The sequence below is a fragment of the Balaenoptera borealis genome, assembly GCF_965194805.1.
Source record: "Balaenoptera borealis genome assembly, chromosome: 3".
NCBI classification, from domain to species: Eukaryota; Metazoa; Chordata; class Mammalia; order Artiodactyla; family Balaenopteridae; genus Balaenoptera; species Balaenoptera borealis.
The window spans coordinates 14,559,732-14,581,545 of NC_138866.1; the positions used below are offsets into that span (position 1 = coordinate 14,559,732).

The 21,814-nt window shown below is 43.6% G+C and overlaps 1 protein-coding gene across 6 annotated transcripts in view; it reads left to right on the forward strand.

Moving 5' to 3' along the window:
- The window catches only part of FOXN3 (forkhead box N3), a 407,081-nt gene that overhangs the window by 336,167 nt on the left and 49,100 nt on the right, over positions 1-21,814 (forward strand). The window lies entirely within an intron of this gene.

Genomic DNA, 21,814 nt, shown 5'->3' on the forward strand with positions numbered 1-21,814 from the left:
ACATACTTGTAATCTCACAGTTGCCCTGGGTCAGGAATCCAGGCCCAACTTAACTGAGTCCTCTGCCCAGGGTCTCACCAGGCAGCAAACAAGTGTCTTAGGGCTGTGGTCCTTTCTGGAGTTGAGTCCTCCTTCAAGCTCATATAGTTGCTGCCAGAATTCAGATCCTTGTGGTTGCAGGGTGGAGGTCCCCTTTTCTGCTGGCTCTCAGGTGGGGTAGATACCCACGTAGTCCCTGCCACGTGGCCCCCTCCCAGACTCTCACAATCAGGCAGCTGCTTCAAGGCCAGCAAGAGAATCTCTCATTCGGGTCTGCTGCGACACAGTCCTACCTGATGTAACGTGACCCAGGAAGTGACTACCCGTTGCCTTTGCCGTATTTTATCACTAGAAGCAAGTAACACCTTCCATCTGTACTCAAAGGGAAGGAGATTGTACAAGATCATGACCCACCGGGGGTCTCCTTAGTCTTTGTCTGCCATAATCACCTCCTAAAAACTCAAAAGATCCTCTGCTCTGGAATCTTTGAAAAGAGACACAGTTGACATGCTACAATCACGTCGTTAGTTCACTGAGGAGTCGCATCATATCCGTGGGAAGAAACCCGACATGACTGAATGGGGAAAAATTGATCAGTCTTATTTTATCTAGATGGAGTCAGCGCCGTGAAGGGAGTATTAAATGAGAGAAAAGAGCTGATTCTAGGCTGTGTGGGAGAAGATCCACAGCACACATGTATTACGGCCTATGTCAATATCGTGGCCACGCTCGCTCTATTTTTTGAGACAAAAAGATCATGGTTTGGACAAATGAGAGGCAGCCAGACCCCAAAATAACTTCAGACTCCTCATTCCTGGGTGCTGAGGGGGTAGCTGCTTGTTGACTGAGATGATTCTTGGTTTATTTGGAGTCTAATTCAGCGTTAAGAAAAAAGTTCGAAATTGAATGTGAGTTGGTCTGTGGTCGAATTTAATGGGCTATTCCCAGAGTTGCTCTTCCTTCTGGCTCTGTTTTCTTAGTGTATTAGTTTCCTCGGGCTGCTGTAGCAAAGTACCACAAACTAGGTGGCTTAAACAGCAGCCGTGTATGCTCACACGGTTCTGGCGGCCGGAAGTCTGAGATCAGGATGTCGGCAGGGCCGTGCTCTCTCTGAAGGCGCTGGGGAAGGATGTGCTCCATGCCTCCCTCCTAGCTTCTGGTACTTCCTTTACCAGGGGCATCACTCCCCTTTTCACATGGCATTTCCCCTGTGCTTCTGTTGTGTCGGTGTCCAAATTTCCCTTTTTTATAAGGACACCAGTCATATTGTATGAAGGGCCCAACCTCCTCTAGTATGACCTCATCTTAACTAATTCTATCTGTGATGCCCCTGTTTCCAAATAAGATTATGTTCTGAGATGCTGGGTAGGACTTCAACATGCTAATTAATTGGGTGGGGGAAGTGGACACAATTCAACCCATAACACTTAGTGAAGAATAATTTAAAATTTTCCTGATAGTCATGCTGTTCTGGCAAGTAAATCAAAGTCTCCCTGGTGGATCGATGGTCAGAGATAATTAGATTTGCCTCTCTCCCTCCACCCTCTCATTTGGGAGTTTACTATTTTCTCACTAGAATGGCATCCTTGCCTTTTGGACTTAATTTTAGAAATAAAACAGCTCTCATTCTACATCTAAAATTGGTCAGTCATAACCCAATTTCTGGTAGTAGGATGCTTATCCAGAGGTCGGTTATCTGGCAACCTCACCTATAAGGTGGGTGGGGAATAGAAAACCAAGCTCACAGAGAAAACAGAAAAAATGCTGAGCAAAGATGTCACAACAGTCATGAAATAAACCCTTTTAAGAGAACCCTGTGGACTCTTGCTCACATCCTATTAACCTTTACTCTGCACATAATTCTAACAGACTTTTAAAGTTCACAGGACAGTAGAACCATCAATATGTGAATGACAGACTCAGGGAAAATTCCAAACTAAATTCAGTTTAAATATTACTTCCGTTATGATGCCTTATCGATGTCTTCCTCTGAATTCCAGTATTATTTTATACCTTCATTAGTCAGTTGTCCCCTGTTTTCTAACAATTTGTATCCATATTCTACTTTGTATACATATCTTAATCTCCCCTACCAGATGCTTGTAAGAGCCGGGACATACCCAGTTGTGCCTAACACAATACCTGACACACAGTAGGTACACCCATAAATTTGTATTGAAGACTGAATAACCAAAAAGGATAATTTTTTAGGTGAACAGTAATTAGGTAAGATAATAATTTAGGTGCCTAATAATTTTAGGCAGGGTGGAGTTTCAAAGCATTTTGAGCAAAAAAGATTCCTCTGATATTTCCTTTTTAAAATTAATTTTTATTAAAGTTACAAAATTTGAAACCTTACCTTTCATTAGGCTTTTAAGAGGTGGTCAGAAGATCTCAATTTATTTATTCTAGCAATTTTTAACAATCACTTTTAAGGGGACCTTTTATTAATGCCCGGTCTGATTTGCAAACTTAGTTAATTAAACTCCTTTAAACATTTTAAACTACATTTGTAAAGGAAATCGAACATATTAAATATATAAGTACTCAGTTGCCTGACTCAACAAACAAGCCGCCCAGAGCACTTAAGCAATTCTTATAAATCTAATTAAGCTTATAAGTATGTTACACCCTACGGTCTTTTAAGTTTTCTTCTACTGTATATGACTTCAGTGAGATTTTGATTTAAAATCAAAGTCTGAATTGGTTATTTAATTCCACATTTTAAGTTGATGTTTCAAGGCTGGTCATTATTCTTACAGGGCAATTCTCTTAGTTGTAGCAAATATTTAAAGTACTAGATCTACATTGATTTCTTTAAAAAAAAATTAATTTGACAGATCTCATTTTCTTAACCATGTTTGTACTTTATTCTAAATCTTCTCTGGGTTAAAAAGTGCTCACTCACATTGTCCAAGAAGGAAAAGAAGGACACCCTCCCCTCTGCCTTCCAGAACCTTCTGCACATCAGGGATCTTTGGAAACTTCTATTCACCAGCAGTGCCTCCCCTCCCGTCCATGACTGTCCAGGGGAAGAACTACCACAAATCCCCATCAGGTGCTCCTTGGAGGGACCTCCCACGTACTTCGGGCAGCTTTGAGAGAGAAAGTCTCAGCAATCTGAGGCTCCTGGAGGCCACTCGGGAGCACCGCGCCATCCTCAGGCTGTCTAAATTTCCTTTACCCCAAAGAGGTTTCCAAAGATGGCCAGACAAGCTCCACCCAAACTCTTGGGGAGCCATCAGCTGCCGGTGCCTGGATGTCCCCGAGAGGTCCTGCCCATTGTCCTCACGGCCGCCTTCGCAGTGGGCCAGGAGGCAGCGAGGGTCTGGCCATGGCACCAACATCAATGGTCTGTACCCTGCCCCGGTCCAGGGCTCTTCCCGAGGGAGGCTGGCCGTCAGGACCACACGCCGTAGCTTCCCTCCCCGTCCTGCATTCTCTCCTCATGCAGAAATCTGCACAGTGGTCAAAGGTTGAATTCAGAGTGTGGGCCTGGGTCAGAACCATGATGATCATTCAAATTACTGAAAGTAGCAAACCAAATCTGGCTCCCTGTGCACATTTTTCAAAATTTGAGCCCAAATAGTTTCTCACCCTGCAGAAATAATAAGGCCACATTCCATTGTTCAGATATTCTCGCAGAACTTTTTTTGCCCCCAGATAACAAGTTATAAAAAATAAGCAGTTGTCTACATCTTTTTAAAAAAAAAAGAAGAAGAAAAAGGGCTTCCCTGGTGGCGCAGCGGTTAAGAATCCACCTGCCAATGCAGGGAACACGGGTTCGAGCCCTGGTCTGGGAAGATCACACGTGCCGCGGAGCAACTAAGCCCGTGCGCCACAACTACTGCGCCTGCGCTCTAGAGCCCACGAGCCACGGCTGCTGAGCCCGCGTGCCTAGAGCCCGTGCTCCGCAACAAGAGAAGCCACCGCAACGAAGAGTAGCCCCTGCTCGCTGCAACTAGAGAAAGCCCGCGCGCAGCAACAAAGACCCAACTCAAACAAAAAATAAATTTATTTAAAAAAAGAAGGGAGGGCAGATGCTTCACTTAAAAACAATTAATTGTTCTTTGAGGTCATCTCAAATAATTTTGAGCGTCGCCTTCCTAACTGAATTTCAGGGGCGGGGCAGTGGTAAGGGAGGGGCTGCCTTCTCAGCTTGCTGGGATTTCTTAATGACCAGTGGGTATCAACCAGCACTCAGTTGAATATATATGCCCCTGACAGCTGGGCTGAGCCCCTTCTCATAGTCACTCTGTAAATGAACCCGCAACTTAAAGAGGTAAGTTTCACTTGTCCTACATCCCTTACATTAAAGGCAAACATTACGGATTCTTCTGTCCACTCACCGAGATCTATATCCCCTACCCTCTGGTTGTCACCAGAAAGGATTTTCCGTTTTCTAAATTGTAATATATGCAGATGTCTTTCCATGAGTGTCCAAAGACCTTGAAACTCTATGGGATTGTGCATCATCTTCATATACAGACATACTTGAGATATAGTATCATGGGTTTGGTTCCAGACCACCGCAATAAAGTGAATATTGCTATAAAGTGAGTCACATTTGGTTTCCTAGTGCATATGAAAGTTATGTTTACACTATACTGTAGTCTGTTAAATGTGTAGTAGCATTGTCTCTAATAAAAAAACAATGTACATATTTTAACTTCAAAATACTTTATTGCTAAAAAATGCTAACCATCCTCTGAGCCTGCAGGGAGTTGTAGTAGTAACATCCAAGATCACAGGTCACCATAACAAATATAATAATAATGACAAAGTTTGAAATATTGTAAGAATTACCAAACGGTGACAAAGGGACATGAAGTGAGCAAATGCTTTTGGAAAAAACGGTGCTGATAGATTTGCTTGGTGCAGGGTTGCCACAAACCTTCAATGTGTGAAGAACGCAGCATCTGCGGAGAGCAATAATATGAGGTATGCCTGTAATGCTAAACGCTAACGTGGGCCTGTGGATCCTCGTCTTTGGCTGCCAGAGCTCCCAGCCCCCCAGCCGGCCACTCCACAAGTGACATCAGTCCTGGAGAGCATCATGTGTTATAGCAATGCCCGGTGATGGGTTTCCATGGTGACAACTCAGTCCTCAAGAAAATATTGTGTAGACAGGGAAGTATATGATATAATTTTTAAATTTTGTTCAACTAGTTAAAATGGAAAAAAAAAAAAAAAGATATTTCACCCAGAGGCAGTGCTTCATGTATTGGAAAATTCTCTTAAAGAGAGTGCTGTATTTCCCAACAATGTGGCTAAGTGAGTTCTTGCTTCATGAAACAAACATTTGTAAAAGTCTGACAAAGGTTCTTGAGCCAATGAGAAAGTTGGTAAAAGCAAGTTCTGTATAACTGTGTTGAAGAAAAACCAGAATAATACAGTTTGGTTATCATTTAAAGTGTGAAGGGATTTGCGAGACCTCCTGGCCTCTGCTACATGTATCATGAACCTGACTGTAACCAAAGGTTATATATAATGTGGTGCAGTGAATAATGCATGGGGAGTGATAATGGACTTTAAGAGAGAGAGCGAGAAAGGGTGGCTTTTAAGTACAGTATGGCATTTCCTTTCTGCCATGGTGATACATGATATAGTGCTCTGTGGTGTGCAAAGTGTTACTGGTTGTCATAGCAACAGAACACCATCCCGGAGAAAGGAGGAAATGCTGGCATAAGACGCTTCGCTGGAATAGAACTACAGTTCGAACAAAACCATCATTGTTAGCTCCGTATTTGTTGTCAAATAGTAAAATCCGTGCTAGTCTTTTTCTTTCTTCGTGATAATGCTGAGTAGCCCTGATACCATCCCAGGGCTTGTATTACATGCACAGGCTTCTGCCTTCATTTGAGAGTTTTGTACCTATTGCTGGTGTAAAAATAGGTTATGTTATGAATGCCTCCCTGAACTATCTTCCGGCCACTGACCCGACTCACTAAGCTTCAGGGTTTGAATACCTTCTCTGTAGCGCCTGTGATAAATTTCAGTGGTTCTCCTTGCTGTCAGGATTGCCTCCCCTCGGTCACATTTCAGTCATTGTTATATTTTGTTAGACCCTGAGTGAACAGCCCTCTGAAAGAAGCATCTGAACTGAGGCTAATCTTTGCTTTCTGGTGGTTCTCAGGGCGGAGTCTCTGATGTGTCTGTCCCATCTTTCAAAGTGTATATTGGATGAAATTGATGGAAATTCCTCTGATATGACTACTGATGTTCAGTTGCCTGGGTGGGTTTCAAAGGGAGCCAAGGCCAAGAGAACCATTGAGTCCAGATCGGTCATCTTTGCCACATCATGGCTGTATCCTCTTCATCATCCAGCCCATGAATCCACATTCTTCACCCAGCGAGGTATGGAGTAGGTAGTGTGGAAAGAGTTGTGTGTGTGTACACAGTCCGGAAGAATCCATCACACCACCTGCAAGCACAGCTCGCACAGCAGGACCTCAAGACGATGGTACTTGGGTTGCATCCTTTTGGTCTGATGACGATGATGCAGCACTCCCAAGTGCCAGGTCCTCTCCTCCATGATTTGTGCACGTCAGCTCATCTAGTCCTCACCGCGGCCCGATTGACAGATAAGGAACCTGACGCACACAGAGGTTATTAAGTATCTTGACTGAGATCACACTGCTGGTAAATGCTGGGGCTGGCCCCAGAGCCTGTGTTCCCAACTGTGCTGCCACTTCTGTGATCCAGAGTGGAACCAAGGAAGGCCCTAAATACATCCAGAGAACTGGGCCCCTCCTGGGGGAACCGCTGGAATCAGTGGTGTTAAAATGAAGAAGAAAAATGTGGTGCTAAGAAAGGAGGAGGAGGGGACTTTGAAACATAGATGAGAAAGCCTCGCTTGCAAAAAGCAAAATAAAACACAAAGTTCTGTTCATTAAACTGTTATCAATATGGAATTATACATCATTATAAAGAAAAGGATAGTAAACTGTAAGCAGGATACTAGTACCGTGAGTGACAAGGACGCTACCCCGTACTCCTGTCTCACTCACAGCTCTGGCATATCTGGCTCAGATATCTCAGCACCGCACCTCCAGCATTTAAAGGGCGGCCCGAATACAATATCCCATTGATCAAGTGGAATATCAAACCTACCCAAGTTACAGTGATAACTGTTAGAACAGCTAATATTACTTGACTGTGTCTATGTACCAGGCATTGTTCTTAGGGCTTTGCATGTATCAACTTGTTTGATCCGCCCAGCAGCCCTGTAAGGGAGGGAGGTGCTATTTTGCATTTTCCAGGTGAGGAAACAAGGGCAAAGAGAGGTTAAGTCAACTTGCCCCAGACTTCACTCCTAGCTCATGGCCAAGGTATTGAAAACAGTCATCCATTCACCAGATATTTGATGAGAGCCCACTGGGTAAGGGGCACTGCTCCTGGCTCCTGAGGTATGGTGATGAGCAAGCAGACAAGACCTTCTCCTGAGGGCCTGGCCTTCACACAGGTGTGCATGCATGCACACGCGTTATAAGCTCTGAGCACCTCCGATGATGCCTGTCGAGTACTAAGGAGGGGCAGGAATTTCTTAGGGGTGAGAAGGACTTTACAAAGATGGATCAGGAGCAACTGGGTGTGTTAGATAAAAGCAGAAAATAAGGATAAATGAGTTCAGATTATGGAAGACCTTGGAAACATAGGAGAGTCTTAGCTGGGAGCTGGATTGAGTTGTGTGTAGAAACGCAGCCTTCTTACAGTTGCCTCTAATGACACACAACACTGATTGGAAGTACAGTCACAACAGACTGTTCAGTCCAACCTTCTCGTTTTGCAGACAGGAAAGTGAGGCCCAGAAAATTTCTTTAGGAAGAATTTCCTAGAAGAGCTGTCCACATGTTTTTGCTGCAGCTTTCTTTATAAAAGCCAAAAATTAGAAACAACCTAAATAAATGTCCATGTCCAGGGAGATGTTGAAATAAGCTACGCAGCAATGAAAGACACGCACTCCATCCCTCTGTACCCCAGATGGAGAGAGGCCAAGACTTACTGTTGAATGAATGAAAGGAACACATTGCAAAGCGATGTGTAAGTCTGTCTCCATTCATCTAAGACAGCAACACTATATTGTTGTGAAAGATACAGATTCTTGTCTGCTTGTCTGCAGAGGAAAAGCTCTGGTCAGATACACACCGACGGAATGTCACCTTCAGTGAAGGGGCAAGGCCATAGGATTAGGTGATCTTTTTAGTAGTGGCCTAATTTTAAAAATAAGCAACTACATTCTTGTATTAATCGTGTGATTAAAAATTCAGTCAAAAAAGAAAGGTCTATTGACTTGTCTGATTGCATATGTTGAGTTAGTTGAAAAGGCAAGTCTAGGACCACTCAAGTTTCCTGGCTTCCAAACCCCACTCAAACACCCAAATATTCAAGCATGGAGAGGTGGGGTAGAGGGGGATCGAGAGCTTCGTAACCAGCCAGATATTGTTTACGAATCCCAGGAACCATACACATGTCAATGGGTTAAACCGGGTTTTGCTAAATGAGTGTGTGTGTTTCAAAAAAGACTCCAATTTTTAATGGCATTAGTATTCCAGGCAGCTGAATCCCAGGCTGGAGAAAGGTACAAATGATGATTGCTCATTAGCAAATAGAATACAGATGTTAGCTTCATTTTGCCTGAGTGCATTGGCACCTTGGGGAGCCACCAGCTTAGTGAGCCAGACCCACAGTGATGCTGCCGGCCCGGCGCAAGGGAGGGGTCCGCAGAGGGGAGGGGATACAAGTCACTTCAGAGCTTACAGGGCTGGGCTTTGTTTCCAGCAATAATTTGTTGGGACTGATTGGTAGAAGAGGGAAACTAAGATTTCTAAAGCAACTAACCAAAAAATTTTAATATATTTTTTTATTATATATTTTTTCATTTAATTCTTAACAACCACCCTAATGAACTAGGGTATATGGTTCCCTTTGGAAAGGAAAGTGAGGCTCAGAGAGGTGAAGTGACTTGCCCAAAGTCACACAGCAACGAAATGATGTATTAGAACCCACGTGTGTTTGGCTCCAGAACTCAGACTTCTGGGTGCCCTTCTCACTAGCAATTGGGGCTAAGGAAGAGAGCGCATCTAGAGATCTCCCTTTGAGCAGTTTCCAGGACTTGTACATCTTATTTTCTCAGGAGCCTCATAAAAAGATAAATGAAGGTGTTCTCTTAAACAAAACCAGCACAGAAAAGGTCCAAGCTGGAGAAGGATAGATACGAAGGATAGTAAGATGCTACTTAAGCAGTCCTGGCCCTCAAGAAGCATCTAGCTTGGTTGCAGGGTCATGAAGATTGAAAATCAAATGGGTAGAAGTCCTTACTGACCGTTCTACATGACAGGGGATAAATGTGCAGAAGTTGGATTTTCATTAAGGGGTGGGTACAGTTTTCCTAGGAAGAAAGGATGGGGAAGGGTTTTCAGGTCGGCGGCGACATGAATAAGAACACCCGCGAGGAGCGCCAAGGCTGGCTGGAGGAATAGGGCTGCTCCGTGAGAGTGGCAATTCACTTGGCTTTGAGCACCAGGCAGGAGGGTTGGACCATGTCTTACAAGATGGAGAAAAGCTGGTAGAGGTTTAGAAGGAAAGGGGTTCTTGAGACTGGTGCCACGTGGACAGTGGTTTAGCAAGGGGAGAGCTCGAGGCGGCAAGACCTGGTTGAAGGTCGTTCCTGGGGTTCTGGCACAAGCTGGTGAACACTGGGTTAGGGGTGCGGGGTGGTGGCCTGGGTGCATTCTAAATGCATTTGCAATATGAGTATGTTAGAAACGCCTTATCTGCCAAGACATTCCCCACCCCACCCCCTTGACCTATATCTCATAGATTATTTTGCCTTGGGTAAAATGCTGGGGTTTTAAAGATTTTGGTTTTGTTTTTTATCCAGTAGGGAGGATGAAATGTTTATACCCCATCAAAACATAATGCCTTTTATTACTCAAGTGTTCTACCCACACACAACACCTCCCCGCCCCCCAACAAACACACATCACTTATAAACTGCTTGTGCGTCTGTTCACACTAAGTCCTATGTAAATGCCTGTTAACCAACTTTCGTATCAACGGAAGTGTGTCAGCCTAGGTGCCTCTGGTGATGTGAGCCCGACCTGTTCCTAGTGCCCCAGCCGGTAAGGCATTGTGCTGCCCACCTAATCTTTTTGCTCATTGTCAAAAATACCCCACTTGTCACCTTGGCAACTCTCAGCAAGTTAATAAACTTTTTCAAGAGGAACTGAGGTTACTTTCTTAAGAAGATCCTGGTCTATCTTCAAGGTGAATGAAGAGTTTTAGATACAGGGACCCATTTCATTATGCCCTCAGCATCTGCCCAGCTGTTAAAATTTTAAGACAGAAAGTCATCGAATTTTTCAGCTGTCTCACCACCACCACCCAACCCATGTATCGGATGTCACTATAGGTCTCTTGGTCCAGCAAATTCTCTTGACTATCCTACAACAGAAGCTACCTCCCTTCTGCATTTGGGCTGACAGGGATAAACAGCTGGAGGCATGCCCTATGAAAAAACAAAACCAAGCCTCCAGAAACAATTGACTTTAACTTCTTTTTCTAGACTGAAAGTTTTTACTGTCGCTTTCTCTAAATTCTTGTCCGAGAACTTTTCTCACCTTATTAAATGGATAGAATTCAGTGTGGTCAGATGCATTCTGCCTCGGGAGTATAAAATTAATTTAGAACCGACATTTTAAATAGTGGAAGCCTTTTATATAGTGATGTGAAAATTTTTCTGCTTTTGAAAACCAAAATCAAACATTAAACAGTATGTGTCTCTGTAAAGAAGTCAGATATCTTGCTGGGATATTACTTTGGCTTTCTGCCAAAAAACAAAACAAAACAAAACAAACCTCTATTCTTCTAACTCTGAAGAAATGAAGCAAAAAAAAAGGTATTTGAGGAATGGGGAGGGGGTAGTGATTGTTTTATCCTCGAGACTGGAAGCCAGATTTGCAAAGCAGCACTTTTTTTTTTTTAACACTAATCCAGACAAGAAAAATTGGGTGCCTTCCCCAGATAGAATCTCTAAACTGTACCCAATGAAAGCTTGAATAACTGGTTTGGATTTTGAAAGATAGAAGACCCAGCCCATTGCTGACTGCAGTTTAATTACATAATTAACCAACCAATCCTGTTTTTCTCTGGTGTAGACGCCTCGAAAAATAATTTTCCATAAGCCCCACTAACCCTCAACCTCACGTCCTTTCTCCCGTTTTTGTTAACCATCTGAAGGCAAATTCTTTTAATTCTCTTGCTTTTTTAAAGGGCTTGGCCAGGCTCACCTTACCCGATAAACAGTTTAACAGTCAGAAGCAGCGTCTGGCCCTCTGATACAGATCAGAAAATGGAATCGTGTTACTCCCAAGCTGGTTGTAGCCTGTGTTTTTTCTTTTAAGAAAATATTCTGCTTAGCTAGAAGGCGTTCACATTACTTGATCCCCAATGGGCTGAGAAAAAAAAAAAAAATCTGACAAAATGCAGAAACTATGGTCAGTTGCCATCAGAGTTGAACCACCTTCAGGGTCGAATCCAGGGAAGGAGCTGCGGGGAGGGGGCGGGGGTCAGTGTGAAGCGCCTGCCCTGGAAGGGGGCCTTTGCATCTCTCCATCTTTTCACAGCCGTAATTGAGTGAAGAATATCACCAGCTTGACTTACAAAAGCTGCCGCTTGCTCCCTCCTTGTGCCCCAAAGCAAACAAAATAGGCAGGTTCCCAATTTGGAGCCGGCGGCATGAAGCCCAGGCCTTTGTTTGCTGTTGAGTTGTCCGGGCAGCCGAGCAAATAGATGTGAAGAGATTAACCAAACAAGAAAGCCCAGCACGGGCGGCCCTTTCTGTCCAGCCTGGAAAGTGCAGCCAGCGGGGCCGGCCGAGGGGTGGAAAAGGCACAGGGCCTGGGCTCTGGTAGAGACTTCCACAGACAAACCTTGTCCTTTCTCAACATCCCAGTGGGGAAAATAGGATTGAACCTGCTTCACCGGTGATAGAATTTAGAGATTGAGTCCAACCTCCTTAGTTCACAGATAAGGAAACTCCCTCATTAACAGATAAGAAGACAGAAGCCATTTGTGCTAAGTAACCTGCCCCAGACTGGTTGGGACTTAATAAAGAGAAGACACCTCATCAGAGTTGGGAGAGCAACCACGCTGACTTGTTATCTTTAGGGATTTTCTAAATTCTTCCAGAATGTTTTGCTCCTTTTGTGCTTGCCTGTTGCCCCGAAAGCCTTAGTTTTTTTCAGCTTTCAAGGATCCATGAGAAAGTTCATTGAGGAAAGACCCATAAGTTAGGAAAGTGCAGTGATAGTAGCATCTACTTCAATACTGTCGAAGCGAGTATAAAATTGGAAGCAATAGCCTAATTATTAGGTATGCCCTTGAGCAGCTGCATCACAAGTTTTGGTAATTGCCTGCTTCTTTTCTAGAAACACAGTTAGTTGTCCAGTTTCCTCTGGGTGGCAGTCTTCCTGTCTCCTCCAGAGCAAAAGGGAAAGGGTCTTATTTATTATCCTTCTTCAGTATTCCTCACTTAGGTCAGCCGGCAGGGTCATATCCTCAGACCAGTGGCTTGCCCAAAGCAAATATTTTAGTTATCTATATCTCACCTATCTCCAAAAAAAGAAGGGAGGTGACTTATGATCATAAAAGCACAGAAAGCAATAATATCAGCAGTCCCTAATGTAGGATTTTTTTAAGAGTAGCTGTATGAGAAGGAAAGGGAGGGAGGGTCATTCCTAGGGGCTGTACTTCAAGAGCCTAGGCCACGAAAATGACAACAATTGATTCAAAAGCCAGCTCTGACAACAGCAAGAGCAAAGAGGGAAATGTGATGGTACACACAGCTCTCATTTCTAGGACAAGCACACGTACCAGTGAGGTCCCTGACTCTGAGAACGAGGGTGATCTATAATGGCTTTTTATGAGAGGGGTAAGAAATAGTGCCTTAAACCAGCGGTTCCCAACCTTTTTGGCACCAGGGAGTGGTTTCGGGGAAGACAATTTTTCCATGGAGGGAGGGGGAGGGATGGTTCAGGCAGTAATGCGAGTGATGGGGAGCGATGGGGGGCGGCAGATGAAGCTTTGCTCGCTTGCCCGCCGCTCACCTCCTGCTGTGTGGCCCGGTTCCTTACAGGCTGCAGACCCCTGCCTTAAACAGAATTGAATGCCAGATTCAAAGTTTCCACGTACCCTTTTCCTATAAGGCCCTTGATGAGAAGCAAGGATTCAGTGCTGGCTGAGGTTGTCTCAAGGCCATACTATGTGCAAGGAGGTAGGGAGACAGGGTGACAGTTGTGTAGTCACATTTTGTTGATCTGCTCTGACACTTGCTGAGCCTCAGAAGAAACTGTGCATGTGGAGGATACTGAGTGACTTACCTGGGTAGCCAGGAGCATGCCCAGGACGTACCCCTATGCCCAGAAAAAAAACGTTAGTGAGGAAGTTCCCCTTCCCTCTGTCACCCTTACAGAACTGGAGAAGCCTGGGCCACCTTTGAGTATCTTCTTGAAATTATATCAGTTAAAAAGATCTGAGTTTATTCATTTATCTCTTTAGAAAACAGAGAGCTACAGAAGGTAACTGCTTCAAACTGGTCCTAATTTAACCAACTGAGCTGTCCTCCCATTGCCCTACTAGAGGCAAACAGCTCTCTGGGTTCTCATCAGTGATGTCCCGGTTCTGTGGTCTGGGAGACGGAGAAGGGAATGGCAAGTGTTCTAAGTGGTTGAAACAGAAAGGGAGGCCATACAGGGCATTAGGTGCTTACCAAATTGTTGAAAGAGCCAGACGAGGGGAATCCTGACTGGCCCTTCAGGCATGATTTCCAGAATCCTATAGAACCAACCACCAGAGAGGCCGCCTTTACCGCAGCATGAGGGCAGGAACACGCCTCACGTCTGTGACCCAGGGACCACTGCAACTCCTGCGGCTGCCACTGAACACCCAGGGAGGGTGCTGGAGAATGGACCTGGATGGCCACTGCAGGAAGACCCAGTGTCTGTGCATCCCTGTGTGCCCACTCGGACAGCCAAAGGGCCTCACCTCACCTGTACCTTCAGTCAACCTGACTGTGTCTAATTGGCAGAATTAATTCACACCCAGAACACTAGCTGCAAGGGAGTCTGAAAAATGAAGAACTTTAGCTTCCCAACCTCTCCAGCTAGACGGCTAATGGACTACAGGCTGAGCAATCCAGTGTCGGCTGCACACAGTCTTATTGTTGAATCCTGATAATACAACACCCCCAAGGAATATGTCTTAGTCTACTCCAGCTGCCATAACAAAACCCACAGATTGGGTGGCCTTAACAGAAATATATTTTCTCAGTCTGGAAACTGGAAAGTCCAAGATCAAGGTCCAGCGGGATTTGGTGTCTAGTGAGAGCTTACCTACTGGCTTGCAGATGGCCACCTTCTCCCTGCATCCTTTCACACGAGAGAGAGAGAGAGAGAGAGAGAGAGAGAGAGAGAGGGAGAAAGAGGGAGAGAGAGAGGGAGATTTTTCTCTATAAGCCCACTAATCCCATCATGAGGGCGCCACCCTCATGCCTAAATCTAACCCTGATTCCTTCCCAAAGGCCCCGTGTCCAGATACCATCACATTGAGGGTAAGGGCTTCAATATATGAATCTTGGGGGAGACACAAATGTTCAGTTCTTAACAGAATACATCTTTGTTGGCATTGCAAAGATTTCAGGATCATTCCAGAGCAAAGACTCGTAATGCTTCCTTTCAGCAAGAGGAGAGCATTTAGTCCTGTCCTAGTGATGCACTCCAGGGTGAGACTGAAATCTCTGATGAGCGAGTGTTAAGCTGATGATTCTTACCCTTTTCCGTATAATCCATCCCTGAGACAACTGGATAAAAGCTATGGACCCTCTCCAGAAACATGCACAGGATCCCAGTGTTTGCATGCACTTTCTGCAGGTTCCATATAAGTCTTCCTACGGAAGGACCACCTACCCTCGCCCCTCCCCCTGGGGTTTCCTGCTCTGTCTTCAGGGCAAGCAGCTCTTTCCTTCCTTGCAAACTGCTTTTCTTTGGGTGGTCGTCAGGAATCCGAGGTGCTGCCGTTCAGTCCCAGGGCACTAATGGGATCCAGTGGTTGGAGCTGAGAACCATCTGTCCACATTCACAGAGGGGGAATTGGTTTGCGCAGCTGCATACACTGAGGCTCTGATGAGGATCTTTCCTATTACCTTTAGTTAATAAACACGACCAGGATGACTTGGCCACTTTGGAACATGAAGATTGTGATAAAAATGAATTTACTTGGGAAGCTTAATCTCCAAAATTGCTTCAGGTTTGGGTTCTCCTCCCTCTAGCACTGAAAACCGCAGAGAGAAACATATAGCATGACATCAGCTGGTTTGGAGAGACACAGTATATTCCAGATGAGAGGTAATGAAATTAAAAAAAGAATCGGAAAAATGAACAATTTTATGTGAAATGGAATCAATAAAATTAAATCCACTTTGGATTCATTAGCTAGTCTATTTGGGTTTTTGCAAAGTACTTAGATGGAGAAAATAGGCAGCTAGAGAGTGGGAAGAAATGTAGAACTTGTGTTCTTTAGTCCAAACTGTATAGTTTCTTTTGAGAATAAAATAAAGCAAAACGGAATGAGCTGGATTTGCTACTCAGCAGATGCCAGGATTTTACAGTGTGGAAGGAATGTTTTACTTTGAAACATGCACAGTCTGATGACCCCCACAGGAAGGGGCTGACCTAACCGGGCCTTGTTTTTAACCCTTTCAGTCACTAGGTGCTGAGGCTGCCCCACTGCCGGGGCCAACAAATAGCTAAATGAAGTGTGCAGTCCAGATTCAAAATTTAATTGAAATAGGAAATGATGGTATTTAATTTGTCGCTTGTATGTGTAAATTAATGCAGCAAATAGCACTTAGGGATAAATATGGTGGATGCTAATTTACTAAGCAGTAAAGCAAAACTCTAAGGAACCAAGCCTTTTATTTTAATAGGATGTTTGAGTGACAACAGCATACTGGGTGCTGTGACAAACCACAGTTCTGGAACTGTGACACAAGGGCACGTAATTTGCAAAATCCTTGTGAAGCATGGAAGTGGAGTTTCTGGACCGAATAACTACATGAAATGTTCCAATAAATAACGTAAACTTGAAGAATTTACCACTGAACCATTTCCCCTTTTTCATTGCAATGGTAGGATGAACTTTATCAATGTGTTTGCATTAGTATATCATGCAGTGATTTTACATTGAGATGCAAATGAACTAGTCTCAATTAAATACCTTTGTTGTGATGTATTTAGACTTGTTCCTTTGACTTCTTTTACTGAACCAAGAGAAAATAGTAGTAAAGTAGTATTTCTTCATAGTGACATGCCTATAAAAGCAGTAAGGCAATCATTCTTTTATTTAAACTCTAGTTTTGGACACTTCTGAATAGCAGTTAAGTTTTTCTTTTCTGAATAGAGGAGCTTTTACAAATATAGAGAACCATCATTCACTCCCAGGCTGTTCTATTCAAGAAAAACATATTGGTGAAAAAGTACATTTCTCAGGCCTCCAAGCGGGAATTGTCACTTGGCTGTAAATGTTGTGAATTGACATTGTCTTATCCTTTTTGAAACCAGTGGTATCAAACTTGGGAATTTTTTGATCCCTTTTTTCAGCCAGCAAGAGATTAGCTGGTGCTACTGCGTCTCTCTTTCCAATTTTTCAAGCACTGACTGAGCATTTCAAATACTGTTGGAAAGAAGTTAGCTATTTGTCAGGGTTATTTAGTGGCTTCTGGTGAAGGGTGAGGAATCAGAGGCTCCTGAGGAAAGGAATATGAGACAGAATAGCTGCTTAGATTTTGTGTTGGAAGCGGGAATTGGAATTAACTTGACCACTAAATAATATGCTGACCACCGGTTGGTCCTGAAATGTTCCTGTGAGTTCCTCAGCCCATCGTTTTCTGCCGTCACATTTGCTCCCCCTTCTTTCTGGACCTGCCTCGGGCTTTTTAATCCAGAAATCTGAAGACCCTAGGTGATTTCACAGGGTCTCTTTGAGCTCAAAAATTCTATTATTCTCTGCTTAGAACTGAGAGAAGTCTGGCTATATGAAAATCCAGGTAGGTTTTATTTCTCCACAAAATGATTTGTTCTCTATGATGATTCAGGCTACATAAGCCAGAAATATTGCTAGGTGGGGCCAATTATCAGGTGTAATAAAATAACAATAAATCAGAATTTTTAAAGTGAAGTGGGGTCTCTGTAGCAACTTTACAAAACACTACAGTGGAAAAATGATCCAGAATTGATCTTTTCAACTTTGTCATTACATGGATAATTAGGCAGTCGATACACATAATTACTGGCATATTAATTTGCATGGTTGCTTTTGCGTTTTTCCCATGGTCAGAAAGACAGTGGAATGCTGTGGCTCGTCTGTGTCTATTTAAAGAAATAAAATGTGTCTCAGTGAAAAAGGATAATTCGTAAACCCCAAACAGATCGAAGTTCCACGGGGAATAAGTACGGTCTCCTGACCTCAGAAACTGCGCGGGGACTCTGGCTGCCCATCACTGGGCCGCCTGTACCGCCTTTTATGTTCTTCCCAGCATGTAGGCAGCGCTGCCACAGGAGGTCAATTTGGATACTATGGTCACATTTTAAAAAGAGAACCGTAATTATGACCTCTAATTATGTACAGTTATGCCTGCTGAGTTAAAGATAATAGCACCTCCTGCTTGGAAGTATAAGTTAATTGCCTACAGGGGTCAGGAGGGTGCTGACCCCTCTCTCTTCCCCCCAGCCTCAACCAGGCATGCACCGTAAGACGAAACTAAATTGGGCCTGCTGTGCTTTATCATGCTGTTTAAGTGTTGGGTTTAACCACTGTTTAACAGTTATTCTAGTGGAAGGTCAAATTTAACTCATGTTCAAGAGGGAAATAAAACTTCAGTGAGTCTAGACCTTAGTCTGTCTTCCATGATGGCCTTCTCAGAATCCAGCATCACCTGGAGCTTCATGTCATGGGCCCTATTTTTGTTAATTAAGAGCATATTCCACATATGGTACAGTTGGGCTGGTGTATTTTGCCACCATTTTTTTCTAACTATTAGAAATTTTTATTAGAGAATATTTCGATGTATTGCAAAGAATAGAATAATAAACTCCTATTACCTTTCATCCAATGGTCATCAAATCCTGGCCAGGTTTGTTCCATCTATACCTCTCCCACTTCCACCCCCAAGTAATGGGAATTCTGGAGCAAATCCCTGGATATCATGTAATTTCTTCTATGTACATCTCAAAAATGTAGAAACGTTTAAAGCACAACCACAATATCAATAGTACACCTTAAAATTTTTAATGATAATTCCTTTGATCTTAAAAGTTCTCAACACGAGGAAAAACAGTTGTAACTGTGTGAAGTGGTGGATTTAACTAAATTTATTGTGGTAAGTTTATTTTTAATTGTCATTTTGCAGTATATACATATCTCAAATCATGTTGTACACCTTAAATTTACACAATGTTGTATGTCAATTATATCTCAGTAAAACCGGGGGAAAGGATAATTCCTTAGTAATTCATCAGTGTTACTTTTCCCCAATTGCTTGTAGGGTTTTTATTTAACCATTTGTTTTTCAAATCAGGAAGCAAATAAAGGTCATACATTGTAATCGATTAAGTCTCTTTCAATCTGTAAGTTCCCTTCCATAATTATCTATCTCTTTTTCTTGCTGCAGCTATTGTCGTTTAAGAGGTTGGGTTGTTTGTCTTCCACAGTCTGGATTCTACGGATTCATCTTGTGTCGTCTTTTAACTTTGTCCCCTGAATTTTCTATAAATTGGTGGCTCAGTTGAGAGCTGGGTTTTTCAACCTTGGCACTTGATGTTTGGGGCCAGATAATTCTTTGCCGTGAGGGGCCATCCTTTGCATTGTAGGATGTTAAGCAGCATCCCTGGGCTCTACACACTAGATGTCAGTACACACACACACACACACACACCAGTTACAACAATCAAAATGTCTCCAGACATTGCCAAGTATCCCCAAGGGGCCACAGTCACGCCCTGGTTGAGAACCACCGCTATGGAGGCTTGAAGAGATTCAGACTGAACACTGATTTGTTTTGGTAGGACGACTTCTAAGTGGGGTGTTATTCCTCTGTCAGGTAATATATTGTGTCTGGTTGTTTCTTTTCTGTGTTGTTAGCAGCCGTTGATTATCACTGCTTAGATAAAGTTATTCATCAGAGGCTTGCAAAATTTTGTAGATAGAAACTCTCATCTTTCCTTTTTCATGTATAATCTTGAATATTTCTTTAAGGAGAAACATCTCATCAATCCCTTAGCTAATCTGGGTATGCTGCGTATAAGAAAGGAACAGCAGTCACTGGATTCTTTTATTAGCTCTCAAAGAATGAGTCAGTTCCCCAGCACTTCCCAAAGTCGACCAGTGAGTTTCAGTTTTTTAAAAATATCATTATGAACTATTGGGTTTAAGCGTATTTGATGTGTTTCAGTTTAACGCAGTTATTAGCTTTATGGGAGCTCAAATTGTCCCATCTTTGGCCAATGGGAGAGGCTTCAAGTAGGTTTCTGAGTCTTTTTGACATGAAGACCATAGACTTCAATAGTGTCTTCTTCTGATATGACAGGGCACTCTGAGCTCATTGTGTATATTTCCTGCTCCAGACCAGGAGTCAGCCATTTCTCTAAGAAACCCTGGTTTCTTTTCCCGGGAAATGGTAGAGACTACAGTTCGTTGCCACCGGTAATTTTAACCATGTAGTTCTTCTATTTGTTATGGATCTCGGACTCTACCCAATTAAGTTCTCAGCACCTTGATAATCTGTATAACTTCTTTGGATGGGTTGTTATAAACTGCTTAGAAGCACCTCTTGTTTGCATATAAGCCCCTCCGAGACCAATAAGACTAATGTTTCTTTTGCCTTTGAAATCAGTGTTACAGGTGAGATCACAGTATATGGAAAGGTCAAGCCCAAGGAGGCCTTTGTGGTTGAGTCATGTAGTAGGTTCTAGAAGTAGCAGAGCCTAGAAACTGATCAGTTACTTAGGAATGAATGGGACATCCTTAAAAGTCCATCTCTTGAGGACCAGAAGACCCTTGATTGCAAGCTCTTGATCAGGTCTTAGCAACCTAGGAGAGTCACAGTCTTTGCAATTTGTACACCCTGCCTGGCAGTTCAAGAACAGGTTCTTCCTGGTTCTTCTTCATGCTACTCAGACACCTGAAGTTGTGGCTCACTGTCAGAAGATATGGGCTGGCTACCTGTGGGCCTCAGCGTGTCTTCTGCTCTTGAAGCAAGCATCCTTCCCAAGAATTCCGTGGCAAAAAGAATTCCTTGTTTTTCCCATAATGCAAAGAAGGCAAGTGTGTTAGAAGTGAGATATTGTCCAGAAGGTGAATGCTCACTAGCTTTGGGAAGACCCTCTTTGCATCTTTTTGGGTAAGACCTTAGGTATATAGTGTACAAGAAATGATTAGAAGATAACCCGAGACAGATGACAGGAAATGGTAAGGAGAGCTCTAGGTGTCTGGGAAGGGAGAGGCCACTGTGGGTGGGAGTTTCAGAGGAGGCTTAGTGGCAGAGCTGTACTTGGCAGTTCCAGGTACTACTTGCCTCCCTGCGTTCAGACATCGCCAGTCATCCCTTTGCTGCTAGCATCCCATGAACCCTCACCTGGCTATTAAGGCACCAGGTGACAAGTTCTAAAAGTGACTCGGGAGCCTTCTTTGGCAGGAGACAACAGGTTGGTGATCTCAGAGGAGCATTCCTCAGAAGGCGAATGCACTGGTATCTGGGTTCATTCTTTCCATTTTTGCCATCAATTCCATCAGTCTACACGCACATTACAGCAGACTGTGTGAAATGTAACTTTGAGGGACTACCGTGTATTTTGTTTGTTTTTGTTTCATTGTGTTTTTTGGTGTTTCCTTTTGTCGGCTTAGTCGGCAGGATTCAGGGAATACTGTGTTGAATATGTGGGTTCAATTTTAGGTGAGATTGGCTCTGTGAAGTACTTTTTGTAATAAAAAGCAGAAACACCTTTTTAAAACAAATTCTTTGTCTTATCTAGAGAGAAACAGTCAAACTTCCCTGGCGGTCCAGTGGTTAGGACTTGGCACTTTCACTGCCAAGGCTCCGGGTTCGATCTCTGGTTGGGGAACTAGGATCCTGCAAGCCGTGAGGTGTGGCCAGAAAAAAAAAAAGAGAGAAACAGTAAGACATAAATACTAAGTGGGGGAGGGAAGGAGGGAACACTTAGGCTGCTCAGCATTTTCTCTCTATCGTAAGTCAAGCCGAAGCCCAGATTTCTAGAGTGTACGTTTTGTCCTTACCTCTCCCTTCCACACCCGACGTGCCCCCATCACACACATACACATTCTCTGAAGCAGTAATCATTTGTGGGGACAGGAGGCTGGGGGCAGTAGGTCAGCTCGTACCTGCCTAGCCTCACAGGATGGGCTGAATGCCTAAGCACCCTGGTGGTCAGAGCTTGCAGCAGCAGGGTTTTGGGGGTCAGCCCCCACACTGACCTGAGGCACAGGCAGGTCTGAGGGCGCCAGCTCAGTGAAAAATATACCCAAAGCCTTCCTAGAAGAATCTTGGAAGAGAAAACCACAGGTGCCAGCATGGTGGCAGTTGCTCTGGTTTTCCCTTCTCTGTTTTCCAGTATTCTTTGTTTGGTTTTGCTCATATAATACTTGCTGTAACTTTTTTTTCCTTTTGAAAGATGAAATGTGCCCTTCACGGTAAGAGAAGGAA